Genomic DNA, 22,587 nt, shown 5'->3' with positions numbered 1-22,587 from the left:
GTACAGAATTCATCTTTATATATATGGCTTATTTCACTTAGCATAATGTCTTCCAGAATCATTATGTTGTCATAAATGGAGCATAATGCCTTCAGGGTTTATCCGTGTTGTGGAACATGAGAGGATTTTTTCTTAAGATTCTATTTATACTTTTGAGAGAGAGAGAGAAAGAGAGAGATTGGGAGAGAGTGGGAGAGCACAAGTGTTGGAGAAGGGGAAGCAGGCTGCCCATCCAGCTGGGAGACCAATGTGGGGCTTGATCTCAAGACCTGGGATCATGACCTGAGCCAACAGCAGCTGTTTAACTATCTGAGCTACACAGGCATCCCAGATTTCTTTCTTTTTTAAAAAAAATGTTTTTAATTTTTATTTATTTATGATAGTCACACAGAGAGAGAGAGAGAGAGAGAGAGAGAGGCAGAGACACAGGCAGAGGGAGAAGCAGGCTCCATGCACCGGGAGCCCGACGTGGGATTCGATCCCAGGTCTCCAGGATCGCGCCCTGGGCCAAAGGCAGGCGCTAAACCACTGCGCCACCCAGGGATCCCTCTTTCTTTTTTATTACTGACATATATATATGTATATATATATATATATATGTCATATACATATATATGTCATAAATATGTCACTTACATATGTATGTTATATATGTCACATATATATGTCACTTACATTATCTAGTAATCCTCTTGCCCTTTCTTATTTGTCATTTAATATCATTAAAAGTAAAGGAGAATTTAGAATTTTAATTACTAGTATGAATTGACTATTCATCTTTATAATGTACAATGTTGGGTTGAAATGTAAATAGAAGAGCATTTAGTTCCTATGTGGAGTAACTAAAATTATGCAGTTTGTATCTCATAGCTCAAATGTGCATATGTATTTTGTTCTTGTCAGAATAGTGGAAACAGCACAAAATTAACTCAACTGTTTTTATTTCGCCTTTTGATGTGCACACATTCATTCAACCAACACTCATTCTACCTTCGCCTTACTGATTTGTAAGGGAGGATCAAAAGGAAACAAAACAAAACTGTGTGTCTCTTCAGCTTTCCCTTTCCTTCTGTGTCAGGATATGATGGAATTCTTTGGTTGTTAGTGTTTCTTAAAATGCCATTGCCTTTTGCCTGCATTTAAAACAAATTCGAATTCAAAGAGGAAGCGTATCTTCTCCGGGTTGTCAGCTGTCAGATGATAAACTCCCTGTACCTCAGTCTTGGATGTAACGTGTTTACCTCGTGCTTGCTTTGAATCTTGTTGAACTCTCAGGCACTGCGCGCCCATGAGACTTCTGTGCCTAGGTGGTATGGTGATTACTCTATACTCATGGGGTGGTGAGGAATGGTGGCCATAGATATGACAGGTATCTCTTCTGCTCAAGCACATCCTCTGTTGTCCCGTGGGACTTCAAATATAAAATTAATAATTTTAAGATGGGAACAGCAGAGCATTAAATGAAGCCTGGAACCCTTCTGAATTGCATGACTCTGTGCCACTGCTCAGGCCACACACCTATGAAGCCAGCCCTGAAAATAGCAATGACAAACCCATGCCATGTTCATATAAATATTTTCATGAAAAATGACTAGATTTTCAAAAAGTGTAAGAAAAGTGACTTTTTTTTTACTTTTGAAAGTGATATTGAAGATTTTAATCTTTAACATCCAGCTTAATAGAAGACAGCTGTATTCTCATATCTGCTTTTGTATTGAATGTCTTATAATATATTGTTTTGGTTGAGATATTTGAAAAACATCTGCCCTCTCATAAATATGTAGTTGGACAAAGTTAGAAGTATTTTATTTTTTTAAGTACTTTAATAACCCTTTCAGAAATTGTGGATATACTTATTTGAAATTATACTAAAATTCAGTACCTGGTTATTTCTCTCTCTCTCTCTTTAAAAGATTCTATTGATTTATTTTAGAGAGAGAAAGAGAGAGCATACGAGGGGGGAAGGGGCAGAGGGAAAGAGAGAGAATCTCAAGCAGACTCTGCATTGAGCTTGGAGCCTAATGCAGGGCTTGACCTCACGCCCCTGAGATCATGATCTGACCTGAAACCAAGAGTCGGATGCTGGTTGTTTCTTATAAATTAATTACAATATGCAATCTGATAGCATATTAATAAATATTTTTACTCTTTTGGATTTTAATCCATTGACCTATCTTGCATTTTGAATAGTTTTTCACTTACGTGTGATTTTTTGCTTCAGTGTCATGCGTTATTCATTGGAAGGTACTGGTTCACTGAATTATGCAGATATTACACATTTTGATACATCTCATTGTACAATAATGCTCAGATACTATTTACTATCACCTTCAGTCTTATCATAAGCTGTCAAGTTCCTGGTGCCTGATACACATTTTCAGAACTTGTAATAATTTTCAGTTAAAACTCAAATTTTATCATTGACAACATATACGGTGAATTATTATCCTTCATGACAGCATGAAGCTTCATGCATTTTTGAGAAAATATCTGCCTAATACCTAACTCTGAATAAGCATACTTTGTCAATCAATTTTTAAATGAAAATTACATACCATTGAAGAAGAGGCTAGTTCAGCTGGAAATTCAAAGAATTACATAAATATCCCTTCTTCAGATAACCATCACACCTGTGTATGTGAATAAAGTGCTGTAATCACACGTCCCATTTCGTCACACAGAATATAAAAAAGACGTGAGAGAAAAGTTCAAGTAACAAGTTTTACTGATTCATGGAAGGTATTTTTTTTAAGATTTTATTTATTTATTCATGGGAGGCACAGAGAAAGAGAGAGGCAGAGACACAGGCAGAGGGAGAAGCAGGCTCCATGCAGGGAGCCCGACGTGGGACTCGATCCTGGGTCTCCAGGATCATGCCCTGGATTGAAGGCAGCGCTAAATCGCTTGGCCACTAGGGCTGCCCCATGGAAGGTATTTTAAAGTAAAATTTTTATTCATTTTTATTTTTTGCCCCATCTGTGTAGTGGAGAAGAATACAATGACTGCACATACAGTGTGGGGCCATGGCTTTAATTAGTGTCAAGATGTTGACATTTGCATCCACCATTGTTTCTATGACACAAGCACAAATAACATAGTGAAAAAGACAGATGATATTTTCGTACTTTTACAAAATTGTTTTTGACATTGTGAACCCCATAAATGGGTTTCGGGAATCCAGAAACCACACGTTGGGAACTTCCTTTAGGGAAATAATGCAATAAGAGGTCTTTACTCTACTTGGTAGAAACATCTCTCTGAGTTGTCACTCCCTCTGATTGTACTTCAGTTTTCTTCTGTTAAGTAGAAGCAAAAGCATTCGTTGTGATAACAGCAGATTTACTCTAAGGATCTGATGAAATCATCATTCTAAAAGGGTTTTGAAAATGTAATGACCTCCATGTTTGTCTTTGCTTTCTTAAAATAGCTATTGGTTTCTTGTTGTTACTACTAAGAAATCTATATTGAGTATCTATTATAGTCTACGCACACTAGTAACCACTTCCATATTTGCTGTGTCTCTAGTGTTTACCAAAATTCTTAGCTTATGGCAGTCAGTGCTGGGATTTGACCTAGATGTCCATGATTTTCCCTGTATGTCACAGTACTTCTCCTAAATGTTGAGACTGATGTAGAAAGGAAGAAGTTGTGTAGGAAGTGGCTTGACTAGAGAGCTTAAAGAATTTCTGTCCCTAAAATGAGAGAAAAACCCTTTAAATTGCATGTATAATAGCTATCATAACACTCTTACGCTCAGACCACTGTGTAGTGTATCCACTGTGTGTATATCCTGCATACAAGAATATAAAAATGCTATTCCTTAAGAAGTTATTGGTGATCAAATATGCAGACATCTCTTCCAGCACTTCACATGGAGGAAAACAAGGCACAATGGTAATGCACCAGAGAGTGTCGGTGAGAGAGCTATTTTGACTTGGTATTTCTATTTTTGTTCATATAATTTCTATAAGGAGACAAATCTGGAATTAATATATTTTCTAGTAGTTGTTCCTGTGTAACAGTTTTGTTTTGTTTCCACCTCCCCCACCCAGTAAAAACACTCCTTCCATTGCCTTGTGACCAAATACTGGGTTTTAACACTTGCAACCCCACCAAAGAATATGAGATATGAGGACATAAGTCATAGCAATCGGAGTCTCAAACACAACACAAATAGTGTCATTGGCATGCTGTAGCTCACCTGATTTCTGTTCAGGGCCATTAGTGACATTTTAGGGAGGTTTCTCCAGATGTAACAAGGAGACTCCTACAACTATAGCCTATTCAAGCAGGAATAATTCCCCTCCCTGGCACAGCCTCATCTCTACTCTCCCCCTGACCTGTTATTTCATCATCAGTGCACTTATCACCAACTGAAATTGTTGGAAATATTTCATTGAATCTGTGACATTGTCAATTATGAGCCAGTTCATTATTGTGTGTACAGTAAAAATTACCAAGTATATTGTTATATTAAATTTTTTTAGTATTTATTTTAAAAACCTTTCCATTGTGATATTTTATAGGTAAAAATAAATATAGGTCTCTCCTTTTCCAGACAATATCATTCTCTCCATGCTATTAGATCACATCATTTATTTCTTAAAAGAAAGAAGAAATGTTTTACCCTTGTCTCTGGGACTTTTTTCAAAGCCTTAGTACTGTATTGATAATGGTGTTTCTAAAATCTTCTCAAAAGGTGTCAACAAAAGCCTTTAAAGCACCAATAGGATTCCTATTCTTTCTTTACATGATCTTTGATGATCCATGGATTGCAATCCATGGCCAAGATTGTCCTTCAATGCCATTAGGAATAACAGCCAGTTTTGCCCAGGCATAGACAATGACAATGCATTACTACTGCCACCTGGGCTGCCATAATTGAAAGAAGCCATCCCAATTTCATTGTTAAAACATGGGGAAAAAATGAAATATAGTCTTATTTATTTTGTAATGTGTGTTCTTTACCCGTTGGAATATAAACTCATTGAGGATGGGGCTTTATTTGTATTGTTTCCCCAAGCACCTAGGTGGAACATTGGTCAATACATGCATTAGACACACTTGGTTTAAATGAATTATTAATGAAAGCTCAACACAAATATGAAAGCCTTACAGGAATATAGAAATGGTAGACTTGAATAAAGGAAGGTTTTCTGATCAGAAAGACCTCTAACTCTCTAACCTGCTTTGATACTGACCATGTGACATGGCATAAATGTTGAAACTCTCCAACCTTCAAAATGAGAATAAAAGATGTCCACCTTGTGAGTCTGGATTTTGTGAGATTTGACCAACCCAGAGTGCAAGGTACATCTTAGCAAAACAGGCTATAGGTAGTTTCTTTCTTTATTTCTCTGTCAAGACGTGTTCTTCCTCATTACTTTGCATCTGGTGCTAACTGCAATTCTTAAATCAGAATTCTTATTGTGATAACCTTTTTCCTGACTCTCAGAGTTCACACAATTGTGGAAAGCCATCTGAAAAAAAAAATATTTCTTTACATTTCCGCATCTGCAGTTTGCCTTCCTCCTCTTGTCCGATCTGATAGTCAGAGCCTGAAAAACAAAACAAAACAAAACAAAACACAAAAACAAACATGTGCTGATAGACAAGGCCCAGTGAGAAAAGAAATAAAGATAATTTATCCATTCTTCACAACCCCAAACAAAATGGGTATTGTTTTTATTTCTATGAGTTGAACGTTTGTTATGTTTCAGAATTCAGAATTCTCCAGATTCTCAGCTAGCAGGTGTTAGTGTCATGCTGCCATTGGTTGTCTGCAAAAATAAGTCAGATAGAAAGAAGACTTAATATTAATTTGGGCTATCATCCGTGTGTCCTGAAGCACATACAGTTCAAAGGGAGGGTATATTTTCTCCTTCTAAACAGCCAGTAATGAAGAAGTAGGCCTTACAAAATAAACTGAATTGTAGGTAGAAAACTGAGACAGATGATATAATTATATCTCATGCCCCTCAATGATAAATTCAGTGATGGAACTAGAATGTGAAACAGTTTTTAGATTTTCTTATCTTTCCAGTTAGTATTTAGCCACTGTTCCCAATACATTATTTATATGTAAATGTTTAGCTTGCCAATATATTCCCTGTATGATTTGAAGAATTTGACCAATATGATTAAAAAGTAATACTGCATATATTTTAGTATATGGTACTTTTATTTTTCTGATAATATTTGCTTTAGAAACCAGAAGAGGGAGAATGAAGTCAAACTACTAGAAGTGAGAAATAAGCAGAGAAATCCATAGAACCAAACCAAGGAAGTTAGATGAATCCAAAATTGTACCAACAATGCTAGCAAAATATGCAAAAGAGATTGTGAAAACTTGAAAGTAAAATAAAAGAAAATGTTTCATTTAAATGTTGAAACCCTAAAGCACAGAAAACAGTGTCAGTAATCTCAAGAGAATAGACATGACTGTTGCTACTTTCAATGAATTGGATAGATGGCAATTTTGTCAAAGTACTTCTGCTGCATTTACTTTTGACAACTAGAATTGTGATTTTAGTTCCAAAATGAGAGCAAGTCTTCAAATAATTCACTAGTTCATGTTCAGTTCTGCATTTGGTTCAAAGTAATCTATAAATCACATATTGTCAGGTGTGTGTTTGTGAAACATGTGTTTTATTTTATTGCTTTCCCTAAACTTAATTCTGTCGCACAAATATTTTGAAAAGCTTTGGTTGATTTTCCCACGTGGCTTCGTAGTACTTAAGTCATGGTGGTCTCAAAAACCAAACTATTCAAGTCTCTGGTTTTATTTTCACTCAACATGTTGAACTGTACACAATCTCATGATGTCAGACAATAGATTGGATTTATGTCTTGTGTCAAAATAAACTCTTTGAAATAATAGGAGTTTGATTTAAACAAGAAAAAATGAAAAATTTCCATATCTTTTTTCTTTTAATTTCTTTCTCTAACTCATAAAACCATGAACCCATTTTAATGTTTAGCTTCCCTTCTTGTTTGATTTCTTTCATTCCAAGTGATGCCCAAGGGAGCATTTCACCTGGTGCTATAATGGGAAACTTGGCAGACCTTAATATATCACTGCAATGTTTTTCTCAATTATATACTTTTTTCTTTGTATTCTTTGGACATATTTCAGATGGTCTTGACCATTAAGTTTCTGTAAATGAATATTTTTCAGAAAGTTACTTAAAAATATCCTTGTAGAACAATTTAATAGCCTCATGATAGAACCTATCAGAAGATAGACAAGATTTTCAGTTATTTAGGATATAAAGATGTTATGGAGAGATGAAGCTGGTTGAAGTTACTCGATATGGATATTCTAGTTAAAACAAACAAGGTTTCCATTCTCTGTGTCTATTCTAATTCAACTACTTAAAAAAGAGTGTGAACAGTGGAGTGATATATTTTTTGAAAGAGAAGAATGAGGCAAGCTATTTAGGGAAATGGTCAATGATTACTTGAATTCTTAAGATAGATAATTAATAATGATTAATGTACATTTTCTTATTATCTTATATATTACAAGACTTATTGTATCATTCTGACATCCTTATTCTGTATCTTTATTATTCACTTATTCATGCAACACTATTTTGAATATCCTTTATGTGCCAGGCAATATCTAATTTTAAAGAGAGGTGACAAACAAGTAAACAGAGTAATTAAAATAAGTTGTGACAAAGGCCAACAGAGAAAAATGCACAGAATAGAGAAGTCTCAAAGGGGAACAGTTAATCCAGACTTGGAAATAAAGAATGGTCCCCTGCAAGAAGAGACGGCTGTAATAAATTTTAATATATGAAGGATTTTAGGACTAGTTGGAGTGAACATGGGGGGATTTCTAATCACGAATAGGGCACTTTATGGTAAAATGAGTAGTGTATCAGTGGGATAAAAGACTATGATCCAACATATTTCCTTATGCTCTGAATCCTGTCAACCATCTTCGTTGACTGCAACTAATCCTACAAATTTTAAATGTCCTTCAATTGTCTTTGAATATATGTGTAACAGAATGCAATTCATTTTCACTTAAAACTCCCTGTGACATTTTCTGCCTTTTACTAGGAGAGAAGGAGGTAGCAAATTTCTTTCATTGGAAAATAATTTGATATTATTTTGTACGAAGATATTGGTGAATAGTTGAAAGAAAAGGCTCATTCTTTAGTACTGTTAAGTACTCAGACTAAAAAAAAAAAAAAAAAAGAGTTTTATTCAAAGCACAGGGGAATGGTAAAGGTAGACTCAGAAGCCTAAGCAAGAAAGCTAACTAGCTAGACAAATGAAGGAAGGAGGAGCAGGGTTACAGGATTCTCAAAGAGAAGAGTCCAAGCAATTTAGATAGGTGGCCAAAGCCATTTCAGAATCAAGATAGCTGTTATTTAATTTATTTGAGCTTTGTGATTACATACCTTGATATGGTTGTAAACTTTATTTTTTTTTATTTTATGATAGTCACAGAGAGAGAGAGAGAGAGAGAGACATAGGCAGAGGGAGAAGCAGGCTCCATGCACCAGGAGCCCGATGTGGGATTCGATCCCGGGTCTCCAGGATCGCGCCCTGGGCCAAAGGCAGGCGCCAAACTGCTGCGCCACCCAGGGATACCTGGTTGTAAACTTTAAACAAGACTGTTAAACACACAAATATTTTACTTTTGAGAAACATCAAAGAGTAAGGCTGAGCTGCTCAAATGGCTTGGTGTAGAGTAGAGCAAAGAGAAATGCAAAACAGTGGATCACATGTTACTTTGTGAAGGACATGGGGTGTGACAAGGGATATGGGTCAAACTACTCAAGTCAGTTTTGTACAAGTATCAAGGGTAGGATGACTTCAATTGACATCTGATTGAAGATGTCATATGAAGAAATATAATGCAAAGTTTCTATATATATAAAACAGCATAATAGGATCAAATTTCAGTAGTTTATGCTAATGAGGGGAGGAAGCAGCAATAGTATCAATTTGTTAATATCCATTGCAGAAAATTTTTTAAAAAACATTTTGTTTTAAATGCTTATCTCAGCTATTTTAACTTTTTAATAGCATTTGGCTTAGGCTTCTAATGTTTTTGTTTCCTAAACACAGTCTGGGTGGGCGAAAAAAAGAAGATGAAACCATTTATAAGCAGTATAGTATCTTAATGCATGTAACTGAAAATTCACTCCATTTTGAATACTGCATTTTATTCTTGTAGAAGGAAATAGTTAACTTCACTGAAAAGAAAAAAATTCTTTGATCAGTCATCTCATGCATGTGCTGAAACCAATTGAATATATATTTTGATTTCCCAGCTATTGGATAAAAGTTAATGTTCCCTAAATAATTCTTTTGATTGCATTCTACAGTTATATAAAAAAACAACTGTAACTATAAACTTTAAACTTACTAATATTTTCAAGAATGTATTTACTTCTTCCTGTTTTCAATTCTTCTAGGGCTCTAAAAATGGGAACCAGTGTCCATGATCCATGACCTCCTTAGAGGGTGGGTGCTTAGGCAAAGGATCTTATAGGAACATTATCTTATCTTCTCACTCTGCTACCAACAGTTGTTTATGTTCCTCAATCCTGAACAGAATCAAATAATTCATTTTTTACTTTTTTTTTCCTTTATCATGCCAACTCTTGGCATTTCTTATAGTCTGGTCAAAAAAATACTCAGGTCTTTTTCAGTGAGGTTAGTCTTTTACTTTATTACTTTTAAATTTTAATCTTCTAATGTTTTAGCATGAGCACAAAACCATTGAGTTTCTGGGATGTTGTTGAAAGGTTTAAACAAAACCAAAATCTGTTTTCACTTAATGCCAAAAATAAACTCATGGAGTGATTGTATTCTTGTTAGGTATTATAGCTCTTCAATCTTCACTCTTGTGAAACTGAAATTATGGATCAAAGCTAAATAGCAGTGTCTTTTTAATTTTAAAAGAGTGCTATAAAAGCAACTGACCCCTAGCCCATATAATTGGGGTGTGATCATGTCATTTAGAAGATACTACCTGCTGCACCAATTGCCCATAGATGCATTTTAAAATGAGACATGTTTCCAGACTCATTACCACAGTGCCATCCACGTGCAAATGGAAATCTTGAAGAACTACTCTTGCATGAAAGTTAATTCAGCTTGATTCTCTTAGAACTCTTCTCTTTCCTTGGTTTGGGTTTGTTTGCTACAGAGCAAAATCATTTACTATGGCAGATAATAAATTGAAAGTACAAAGTAGGAGCTGTCTCTAAATATACAAGTATGGTGTCAAATTATCTTGGGTCCATGTCTTTCCTAAGGGTTTCTAAGAAACTTCGAAGTCCTGAATAACTGCTGGCTACTTTAGTTCAACCTTGAATTGTACTTAATTGAAAAATGGAGTAGAGAAATAGCAGAAAGCAAAACTGATGAGATTTCTATGGTCAAAGAATGTTAACTCATTTGATTTTCCTGAAATTCTAGACACAAAGCAATTCCACACACAGTGCTAGATGTTGCCTGTGGCTTATATTAGAAATGTCACTTAGCTGAAGCCCTTTGAGGGTATTACATATGTGTACAATATAACATTCCTCTTAGGGTAGAGGATTTCTTTGTATGATCAACAGCCCAAGGACTCCTGGATTGAACTTGAAAAATGCTAATTTGTCAAAGTGGCTGTTGTACTCCACAAATGTATGTGATCCGAATTTTATTTTCTCTGAATTCTTCTCTTTAGATTTACATTATCCTCATAATTTCATCGTGGTGCTCATTGAGAGAGTAATATTTCTCTAATTTAAATGGAAAATAAGAGATTTAATTGGAAAGGAAAAGCAGAATCTGAAAATCACTCACTGACCCCTCCTGAATAAAGCTACAAGGCACAAGAAAAAATTTGCAAACATAGTTGTGAATGTCAAATTCCAAAGGCTTTCTTTCCTCCCTTACTTTCACCTTTTATTTCTGCTTTGCTCAACTTGCCCCCTGACCTAACCTCCATTTATGGAAGTATATTCTACCTACCAAAACTTCTAATTTCAGCAAAGAAATCGAAGGAGTGTAAAACACTGTTATACTCACGAAGAAATTTTAAGCTAGTGTATGTAGAGAATTAATCAGAGTATGAAGCCATAAACAATTAGAATTGGATACGTAGTATTAGTATTTTTGTGGCTATATATGTACAACAAATACATTAGTGTGTGATCTTTTCATCCTCCTACAGAGTGGAGTAGACATATATCTACACAATTAAATGAACGTTTCATATTATACACACAGTTGTGAAGAATAATGGAGCCATGGATTAAGCTATTGGGTTTCCCTACCAAAGTGAGAATACATGTAAATTTTTTTAAGATTTTATTTATTTATCCATGAGAGTCATACATAGAGAGAGAGAGGTAGAGACACAGGCGGAGGAAGAAGCAGGCTCCATGCAGGGAGCCCGACGCGGGACTCGATCCTGGGTCTCTAGGATCATGCCCTGGGCTGAAAGCAGCACTAAACCACTGAGCCACCCAGGCTGCCCAAATACATGTACATTTATTCTGTTTTTAAAGCAGTCTTGTGCATTTTCCTACATCTTAGGTTTGGTTATTTTGTTCAGGGTAGAAGTAAAGATATCTATATCCTTACAGCCTTTTGAATTCTTCATCTTTTTTTTTGTGTCATATGCATCAAGGAATTCTGTTATTCCGGAATCATGTATTATAAATATTCTCCATGATGGGCCATTATGAAATCTTTACTGGATTCCTGGAGTCCCTATCTTTCTGTAGGACTATAAAGCAGCAACTTGTCGGCTTTCAGAATAGAATCCATTCTGGAGAAAGACAATGCATGCAGATTGTTGGGACGTTATATATATATGTATATATAATCTGTGACATATTTACAATGTGCACTGAAAGCAGGAAAAAAATTAAAATGAAAGTACCAAGGTATAGTTTGTCACAAGGAACCCTGGCATGTGTTCCAGGAGGAATCTTCCCTCTACCATGTGAGAAGGAGCCACCAGCTGGCTCCTGTTCCTCTATGAGTCCATTTATTTGATGACTTTGCTATTTACAAGTTTTCATTTTGACAAATATATTGTCAATACATACCAGTTGTTCTTATAAACATGCACACATCAGACTGTAATGACAGGCTGTAAACTTCTTGAGATCAGTAAATGAACAGGGCACATGTTATCTTTGCTGTGACCATATTTTTCATACTTTTGTACCAACACCACCTCCCATATTCTGTTTTAAAGCACTGAGTCACTTAAGCACTACTTGTTTTCATAGTAAAAAGGTCACTGGGATGCTGAATGAGGAGGTGATTAAAAAAAAAGGTCCACATCGGAGAGATGATTAGTAAGTATATGAAATACTGTCATAAGCTAATACAAGGTCAGGTTGTAATTCCGCAGGAAAGCCGAATGGCATAAGCAAAATCACCACAGTGAAAATTATGGATTATGTTCAGAAAAGGTCAACTTGTTCAGAGCATAGAATTTTTGCAGAGAAATAATGGCACAAAATGACAGATCTACTCCCAGAATCTCACCTCCTAGAGCCTAGCCTTACCTCTCTCTAGATTCTGGAAAGATCAGCCTAGGTCCCTTAAAAAGATAGCACATCTATGCACTTTACTGAAAATTCATTCAGTGGTAAACAAAACAAGCTACATGCCCATTCTCAATAAATTTCAATCCTAATGTGTATTTTTAGGGATGGGTGGGGAAGTGGCCCAGGAACTGATGATAGATAGATGATAGATAGATAGATAGATAGATAGATGATAGATAGATAACTAAAGCACATGAAAAATAACATCTCTCGGGCCTGTGTTATGCTAAGCATGAAAATGTTGTAGTTCTTATTTTCACATTATTGGCAACCTTGGGTCTGAGCATGATAAATGGGATTGGGATGGAGAGTGCTTTAGTGATTAGAAAGTTTACTTATGACTTGAAGTCAACAGGAAATTTCATCTGCTGATCTGAATCTCAACTTGGGAAACAGTACAGAAATAAGAAGCCTAGAAGAAGAGGCATTTCTTTTAAAAAATGTATTGAATGTCTAGTGTGTGCCATATAAACTTTTTAGAGCTGAGCAGTGATAAAACAAACAAAACAAAAATCCAACCTCCTGGAGTTTACTCTCTGGACATAGGATGTGTGTGGGATGGTAGAATAATGAAACACATAAGTAAAATATGGAATATGTTAGTTGAAGGTAAGTGCTCTGAAGAGGAATGAAGCAGAGAGGGAGGTGGTAATGCAGGAATGGTGGAGGTATAATTTCAAAATAGGTAATCGGGAAAGATTTTATTGAATAGGTGACATTTAAACAAATGTCTGAAGATGTAGCCATGTGGATATTTTGGGCAAGAAGTTCCAAGCAGGAAAGAAAAAAAAAAAAAAAAGAAAGACAGAGAAGTGTACATCCTTGTACCTGGCATGATCAAGAAACATGAGAAGGTCTGTGAGGCTGGAGGAGTGTGAACAATAGAGAGATTAGTGGACCGCAAGATCAGAGGGAACTGGAGAGCCAGATCATAGTCAATGTTGGAGTAAAATGTACCTAACAAGTCATTATCACAATATTCTATTTATGTTGGAGGTAGTTTATCTTATACTAAGCAATGGCTTTTTGGGAGTGCCCCAGGTAGGCCCATCACTATGCTAACAAAGGGATGAGAAAATTTAGAGATAAGGGACTCCTGTGTGGCTTAGTGGTTGAGTGTATGCCTTCAGCTCAGGGCATGATCCTGGGGTTCTGGGATCGAGTCCCACATCGGGGTCCCCGTAGGGAGCCTGCTTCTCCTTCTGCCTTTGTCTCTGTCTCTCATGAATAAATAAATAAAATCTTAAAAAAGAGAAAGAAAATTTAGAGTAAACTGTGGGACAGTATAATCCATTGAAAGGTCAGCTGAGGGGCCCAGAGATAGTTATGGGGTGGTGTCTAGGGCTTGTTCTGTAGAATTTTCCAGATTGTGTTAAAGGTATCATGCAGATGTTAAAAGGAGGGTTATAGGAAATCCACCCTTGTCTTCGAAACAACCACAGAGTGTTGTGATCTTAGTATGGAGTTGGGGCTTTTATTGTGAAAATGATCCATTCACATCATGTGTCTTACAAAGCATAGGGTACTATGTGAATTATTTTGATGAAGATTCAGTGATGACTATGGAGGTGGCTAAAACTAGAGATTTGGGGTGCCTGGGTGGCTCAGTAGTTGAATGCCTGCCTTTGGCTCAGAGCATGATCCTGGGGTCCTGGGATTGAGTTCCACATCGGGCTCCCTGTGAGGAGCCTGCTTCTCCCTCTGCTTATGTCTCTGCCTCTCTCTGTGTGCCTCTCATGAATAAATAAAATCTTTTAGAAAAATAAAACTAGAGATTTTGGTTATAAGTACAAATGGTGGTTTTTGAACTCTGTTTTTGAGCCCAGAGACTATTTTGAATCCTACCCTTTATTAACTGACCACCTACTCATCTTGCCTTAGATACCAAATCCCCCTAATTTAGCAAGAGAGAACCTCCAAGCTCTTAGGGTGCCTGAGAGGCCACTCAGTAAATATCTGGAGATTGATTAATGAGTGTGCATTTTGAGTTCTGAAATACTGGCTGATTAGTTTATTTAAATATATACTAAATTAAAGTTGTAAACAATTATAATCATAAAATGCTATTTGCTTTATAAATAAGGATACATGATTTCTTTAAAAATATATGAGAAAGCTGAAGTATGGGTATCATAATGATGGAATCTGAAGAGTTTATAAGATTTAATTTTTAATCTAATGATCAAATGACTTGTCAGACTAATTGGATTCATTCTAACTATATTAAGCTAATATAATTCAAAGGAATCTATACCAATAGCTTTTTCAAGAAGTATTTTTGTTTTATTATATATGGAACTAAGTATAAGAATCTCTGTATTATTACTCTATGGTGTGGTGGAAAGAACATTCTTCAATGATAGGAACTCTGAGTTCTGGGTTTGGTGATTTCGATAACTAACTTCTGTAACCTTGGGAAAACAATAAAATATTCGGATTTGTTTCCTCATCTATAAAAACAATGAGGGCAACAACACAACAAAACACAAAGAGCTTTTCTTACAGAGAGTTTATACTGGATCTGCATTATTCTGAGTATTTTATATATTCTATCTCATTTAATCTTCCCAGTATCCATTACATAAGCCTGCTTCCTAATGTGAAGGGTAAATTAAATTATTATGAGGTCTCTTATAGTTCTAAAAGTCCAATTGATTCAAATCAGTTCATTTATTTCCCCAAGGAATGGGAAAAGAAACACCATGCAATGGAACATGGTGGTAGCTGAGCAGGCAAGAAATCTCACATCTTTTCACCACCTGCTTTAGCATCTTAGTAGCTGAATGAATAGTGAACTGAAGTTTTGATGCACAGTCTAGATTTCTCAACCTCTGGCTGCAGAGTTGGAAATTAGTACCTGAAATCTGACTTCTCCCTGTCATGATAGAATCACTGGGGAAATGTGAGTTAATTAGAATATGGCTTTAAAACTTGGGACAGTAGCTTATTAAATGTCACAACTTCAGCAAACACAAGATTGTAGGAAAATGCTAGTCTCTGGGACGGTGCTCACATTATCTTGTTATGGGACAATTTATAACTCCTGTCACCACCACAACAGCATCAAATGATTGTTACTGTTGGTCATGAGGGGACAGAGGTATTTCCTACAGCAATGCTAGGCAATTCTTAATGTATTTTTCCATGTGTATGAAAACATGGACCAGACAAATCTCAGAAAATTTATAAGTGCCCATGATACATAAGTGCCATACACAAAATTATTTTTGTGAATACATCTTTTCCTTGTCAAGAGTTATGGTCTTTCTTTTCAATATAAAGGAAAAATTTGCTATTGTTTGTCTGTTAGTAAATGTTCATATGTCTCTAAAAGGAAGTCTAGAACAAAAGAAATATTTAAGTAGATATAAATAGGATAATTTGTCCTAGGGGAGAAAGGAAAACAAATTCTTATTTAATAAAGGTTTGCATCCAAGCATGCTTCCTGTTACCAGTAATTATTGCCTAACTTGATAAGCCAGCAAGTAATTATTGGAAAACATTTGTGAAAATATAGTATCACTTTACCACTATTGGCCTATAACTGCCTGCATGGATAGTCATTGCTCTTTATCACTGATATTGCTATGTCTCTGCTCTGATGAGGAAAGGCAAATTTGTGGGTACCAAATTCTGGGAATAAAGCAGCTCAATTACCATTTGGACTAATTTGAATCCCACAGGACCACACTACATTTAAATGATTGATATTGATTCAAGAAATAGACCTCAAATGAGCTGGTATGGCAGACACAAAATTAATCTGTTGAAATGTGAATGAAATTATGATGAGAGGAGCTGGTCAGAGATTTGCCTAATAACAGAACCACCAAGATCTATGATGATTTTTAATATTTGCTCTAATAATTAACCACAGAAGTTTTTTGTCAGAAGAGCTAACAGAAGCATTTAGAGAAACAGGTTGCACAGAACAGATGTAGGAAAAAGTCAAGAGAGATTGTTTAGTGTTAGAGGCATGTCTGATTGTGAAATATCTGGAAGACCTAAAGGTAACACATTAGACACTTCATAGAAGATAAGTCATTAAATGAGTTTCTCACTTGTTCCAAGGTATTGTGTTTCGAATAACTACTTTCTGCAATATGCATTTTTATCTGAGAAAGCAGTGCTTGGGGAACTATAGCTGTGTAAAAAATACAAATATTAAAGGTTACAACCCGTTTTAAAGACAAGTGGGATTAAAACTTGGGAAGAAAAAGGATGAAAACTTCAGGAAATAGTAACAGGAAATTTAGAACAATTATTCAGGAGATTCCTTATACATTCCTCTACCAGAGTCCTTAAATCAGATGCAGGTAAGAAAACAAGTATCGTCATCTTATACTTGATACATTTTGCTTTGTATTAGGACAAAGACTACCAAAATTTTGGACATGCAAGCTTTTTATATTTAACTTTATGAGTTTTGAGTAATAGAAAGTCAGTAGTGTTTAGCAGATGGTAATGATTCAGGCTTGCGTTGCCACCAGGGGCAAACAGAGCAAAGGCTCCGTGATGGGACCCTTTACATTGCACTAAAGTACTGCACTTTAATAGAGGTACAAGAACATAAACCTTTGTTGATAAGAGTACAGCTTTTAGTTATTAAAAAGCTGGAGTTCCCTGTAGGAAATTATGAGTAGACTCAGGAGGGAGACACTAAATGTATATTCATAACAATAATAGTAATAGACCTAGCATTAATCTTTGGTCAGTTTTAATCAAGTTGATGATAATACCAGTATTTGAGTATCAGAACTATTCTAAAAATAGTGAATTCTTCCTATTAGACCATAACTAAACTCTGACTCTCAGGATGGTGTGACTAATGGTGGCTCAACTCTAGGAATTCCTAAAAAGGTAACTTACTCTCCAAAAGTGAACTCTGGTTATCAAAAGCTAATAGCATGGGGGCGCCTGGCTGGCTCAGTCAGAAGAGCATGCAAGTCTTCTTGATCTTGGGATTGTAAATTTGAGCCCTGGCTTAGAGGTAGAAATTACTTAAAAATAAAATATTAAAAAAATTCATAGTATGAATAATACTATGACTTAGTACTATTAGCCATGACTTATATTCTTCACTGATTTATTTTTAATCAGGAACTGGAAGCTGCTGGACCCAACAATGGTACCCATGTCCTATAATTTAAGATGGGCATCTTTTAGAGTTGAACTTCTCATGGCATGACTTAGAAACAATTAAAAAATGACAAAATGCTATGAAGGGCTTCCAAGTCAGTATTGCTGAGGTAAATTTTCTGAAAATTATTTATAAAATCTAAATAGTGCAAAATGGGCTGTTTCAAATTAATTACTATGAATGTACAGGACAGGGAAGAAAGACAAGACCTGCATGAAGTCCTTGGAATAGAACAGATGATTACATAAGCTTTTTAAAATGGTTTCCATGGCCAAAGAAAAGGGGTGTGTTCTGAGCCCTTAAGAGCTCATCCTAAGAATAGAAAAGGTCCTTGATTACTATTGAAATTCAAGGGACACTATATTTTTGTGGTGACCGCAGCTTAAATTTAATTAATTCCTCATGACAAAGTTATTTTGATAAGGCAAGTTTATGATAATTGGCCCACTTTTAAATCTGCTACTCTGTTAAGTCTGGGCATTTGCCAAAGAAAATTAAATCACTATAGTCTCTTTTTGCCACTTTGTCAATCCACATAAGCAATATAATTTCTATTAAAAAAATCTCAAATGGCCTAGTTGTTTTATAGGAATGAATATTCTTAAGTCTCTTGTCTAATCCAAGATCTCATGAATCAGAGAAGAGAGTCTAACAAATTGTGCTTCTCATTTAAATACAAAAAGTTTGAGAAAAACAATCCAATTAAAAATGAGTGAAATGTCTCTACAGACACCTCACCAAAGAAGATACAAAAGGCAAATAAGCATATGAAAACATACACACTGTCACATGCCATTGAGAATTTCAAATTAGAACAAGAATGAGAAACCACTAAACACCATTAGAATGGTGAAAATTCAAAGCACTAAGAATATCAATTGCTAATGAGGATGTGGACAGCAGGAAGGCTCATTCATTACCTGGAAGGATGCGAAATGGTAGAGCCTTTTCGGAAAATAGTTTGACAATTTCTTAAAACTAAACATACTTGGGATGCCTGGGTGGCTCAGTGGTTAGGCATCTGCCTTCGACTCAGGGCATGATCCTGGTGTTCTGGGACGAGTCCTACATGGGGCCCCCTGCATGGAGCCTGCTTCTCCCTCTGCCTATGTCTCTGTCTATCTCTCTGTGTCTCTCATGAATAAATAAATAAAATCTTTTTAAAAAAACTAAGCTAAACATACTCTTACCTACCTAATCATGTTCCTTGGTATCTACTCAAATGAGTGAGAATGTATGTCCCTACCAAAACCTGTACACAGATGTGTATAACAGCTTTATGCATAACTGTCTAGACTTGGAAGCAACCAGGATGTCCATCGCAGGTGTATGGATAAATAGTGCTACTTCCAGATGTTGAAATATTATTCAGCACCAAAAACAAAAACAAAAACTATTAAGCCAAGAAAAGCCATGGAAGAACCTTAAATGTATATTGCAAAGTGAAAACAACCAATCAGAAAAGACTAGACATTATATGATTCCAAATATGAGATTTTGGAAATGGTAAAACTATGGAGACAGTAAAAAGATCAGGAGTTTACATGGATTGGGTCAGAGAGAGGAAGGGAAGAATAGGGTGGATCACAGAGGATTTGTAGGGTATTGAAGCTGTTTTGTATAATGGTGGTTTCATGTCCTTACATATTTGCCATTACTCAGAAGATATGTGGCACAAAGAGTGACTCTAATGTAAACTGTGGATATTGGTTGATAATGATGATGTTGGTTCATCGATACTAACAAATGTAATACTCTGGTACAGGATGTTGGGTCAGGGGCAGAGTGAGGGAGGAGGTAATATACTTAAGGACAATTTCTTGACTACCGGCCACTCTGCAAAATGGAGGTTGGATAAGATGATATTTCAAGTTGATCAAAATTTAAACTCAGAGAATCTGAAAACAAAACAAACAAAAAACCTCAGTGAATCTGGGTTTAAGCCCAGGTGTATAATCTGCTACCTAAAGGACTTTGTGCAAGAAATAACATCTTTAGTCTTCAAATCTGTAGAGGTTAAATAGGAAAAGAGATTGCTGTAAAGGTTAAATAGGAAAATATATTTGAAATTTTTTGTATACTTTTGGTGCTTGTCCCCTCAAATGGCTGATTTTATGATAATTGAATTGATAAATAAATGGAAACTGGGCATAGTATACTTTTTCTGTGTATTTCTTATCCCCCTTCCCCCGTATCCATATACACCTTTCATTTCAAGTGTCAATTTGTGGCAAATGAACTCAGATTTTCCATGTTTCAGCCAAGTCTCTCATATTTCTTATAAACAGATGGTTCGTATGTGTAAGCTAATTAATTAAAAACATTTATCTGCATGCAAGGTTCAGATATAGTCCACACAGTTTCAGACCATATGCTGACAGTAGCAGGCTCCTACTCTAGGACATTAGCATTTTCTTTTATTTTTTGTTAAAAATAGTTTTTTAAATAAATTCATATTCCACACATCCACTCATTTAAAGTGTAAAATTCAATAAATTTTGGTATATTTAAAGACTCATACATCACCATAATCCATTTGAGAACAGTTTCATTCACTCCATTTCCCTCTGAGTCCTCCATAAAATTGAAGTAAACACTAGTCTAGGGGGATCCCTGGGTGGCTCAGCGGTTTAGCACCTGTCTTCAGCCTAGGGTGTGATCCTGGAGTCCCGGATCGAGTCCCACGTCGGGCTCCCTGCATGGAGCCTGCTTCTCCCTCTGCCTGTGTCTCCACCTCTCTCTGTCTCTCTCTCATAATAAATAAAAATCTTTAAAAAAAATACTAGTCTACTTTTTTATCACTAAATAATATTTCATGTTATGAATGCTTCATATTTCATTACCATTCACGATTTGGTTGTATAATCAGTTGAACATTTTAGTTGTGTTCTGGCTCTTTTGAATAATATTACTGTGAACGTTAATTTCAAGTATCTATACAGATGTATATTTGCATTTCTTTTTGGAAAATACCAAGGAGCATGTATTTATCTACTTCTTGAATCACATGGTAATTCTGATAAATTTTTTGAGGAGCCACTATACTATTTTCAAAAGTGGTTGGACCATTTTATAATCTCACTAACGATGTATGAGCAATTCAATTTTCTCCTTCTCTTCATCAATATTTGTTATCCTCTCTTATCATAGCTCCTAATGAATATAAAGTGGTATCTTATTATGATTTTGTTATACACTTTCCTGATAAGTAATGTTGTTTAACATGTTCTCATGGGCTTATTGGCTGAACTCATCGATCTGTTCTACTTAGAATAAATTTCAGAAAGTAGTATATTTAAAATTACACCTACATTTTTTTAAAATTTTTATTTATTTATGATAGTCACAGAGAGAGACAGAGAGGCAGAGACACAGGCAGAGGGAGAAGCAGGCTCCATGCACCGGGAGCCCGACGTGGGATTCGATCCCAGGTCTCCAGGATCACGCCCTGGGCCAAAGGCAGGCGCTAAACCGCTGCGCCACCCAGGGATCCCCTACACCTACATTTTAATAACTATTTAATGTAGATATCATATGTTCTATAACATATAATATTAATATGTCTGTATTATATATAAAATATGTGTATTTCATAATGACATATGCAATAGCATAATAAATATATGATATACAAATATATTAAATATAACATGAGAATTCTTGGCTCTTACTTCCACGTTCATACTTAACTAATCTGATACCACAACAGTTCTGCTCCTCCTTGCATCAACCTTACAAGAGAGAGAGCGGGGCATCTTTGTTATTCCCATTTTATTGATGATAATAATCTTGAAGCCATTCTCTCAGACCTAAACTGCTCAAGTACACTTACTAGTGAGTTTTTCTCTTGTAATCTGGGTATAATGTGGTGAGAAGAGGGAGGTGGGTCTACCTGGCAACACTAAGAGGGCAGTTTCTTTAAAATCAGGAAGGAGAAGTTTTATATCTGAGCAGGACTTTTGTGGTATCAGATTATATAGGTGTAAATATGAAAGAAACAGCTAAGAGATTCTGTTATTTTTTCATTATCTGATTATCATGTACTTAACATGTATAATATATAGATAAATGTCACACGTTCTCTATATTACATCTACATATAGTGTAATACTTATCATATGGTATATACATTATATGGAACAGTTTATGTTCCATCTTATATGGAACACACATATTTTATTTTATATAACATACTGTGCCCAGTTGCTAGAAATTCGTTCTCAAAATTACTCAAAATAGAGATGTTAAGCAACCTGTCTTCCTACCTGAACTCATCCCCATAAACTTCCAACTAAGGATCCATGTTCATACTGAACATGTGACTGGAAGAAATAGCCAGTTTCCTCCTATTATCTATTCTCTTTTTCCATAGTCATAAAGGCCTAATTCTACCCTTCTCCTTCCTTGCAGTTTATCATGGCCATTTATCTAAGTCTTAGAAAATGGAAATGAGTGGAAATGTTTGACTGGGGTGTAGTTGCAAAGGTGGGAGCTGGAGAGTAATTTTAGAAAGAGAAATAGAGACATTCTCTGGCATATGGGAAAGCAAATTAAAAAGAGCCTGGATTCCCCCAAAAGGTAATGGTGCCACATCAGCCCTAAAATACTTAGTTCACATTTTGTTATTTTGAGTCTCTGTTAGATCAGCTAAAACTATATTCGAACAAGGTTACTATCTCATCCACAGAAAGTCTTTGTTATCTTTAGCAACCCTTCAATACACAAAAACTGCTGTACTGTTTGTCTTAAGTGTGTTCTACTCTAGACATTTTTCTTCAGTTCCTTCAACTGGATTCCATATCTGTCCATAGACATCTCCTCTTCCGGGAGTCATTCTTTATCAAATGTGATTTTGTTGCTTAG

The sequence above is a fragment of the Nyctereutes procyonoides genome, unplaced genomic scaffold (genome assembly GCF_905146905.1).
Source record: "Nyctereutes procyonoides isolate TBG_1078 unplaced genomic scaffold, NYPRO_anot_genome, whole genome shotgun sequence".
Classification (NCBI taxonomy): Eukaryota; Metazoa; Chordata; class Mammalia; order Carnivora; family Canidae; genus Nyctereutes; species Nyctereutes procyonoides.
The sequence above is the reverse complement of the archived record's forward strand: the minus strand, read 5'-3'. Positions refer to the sequence as shown.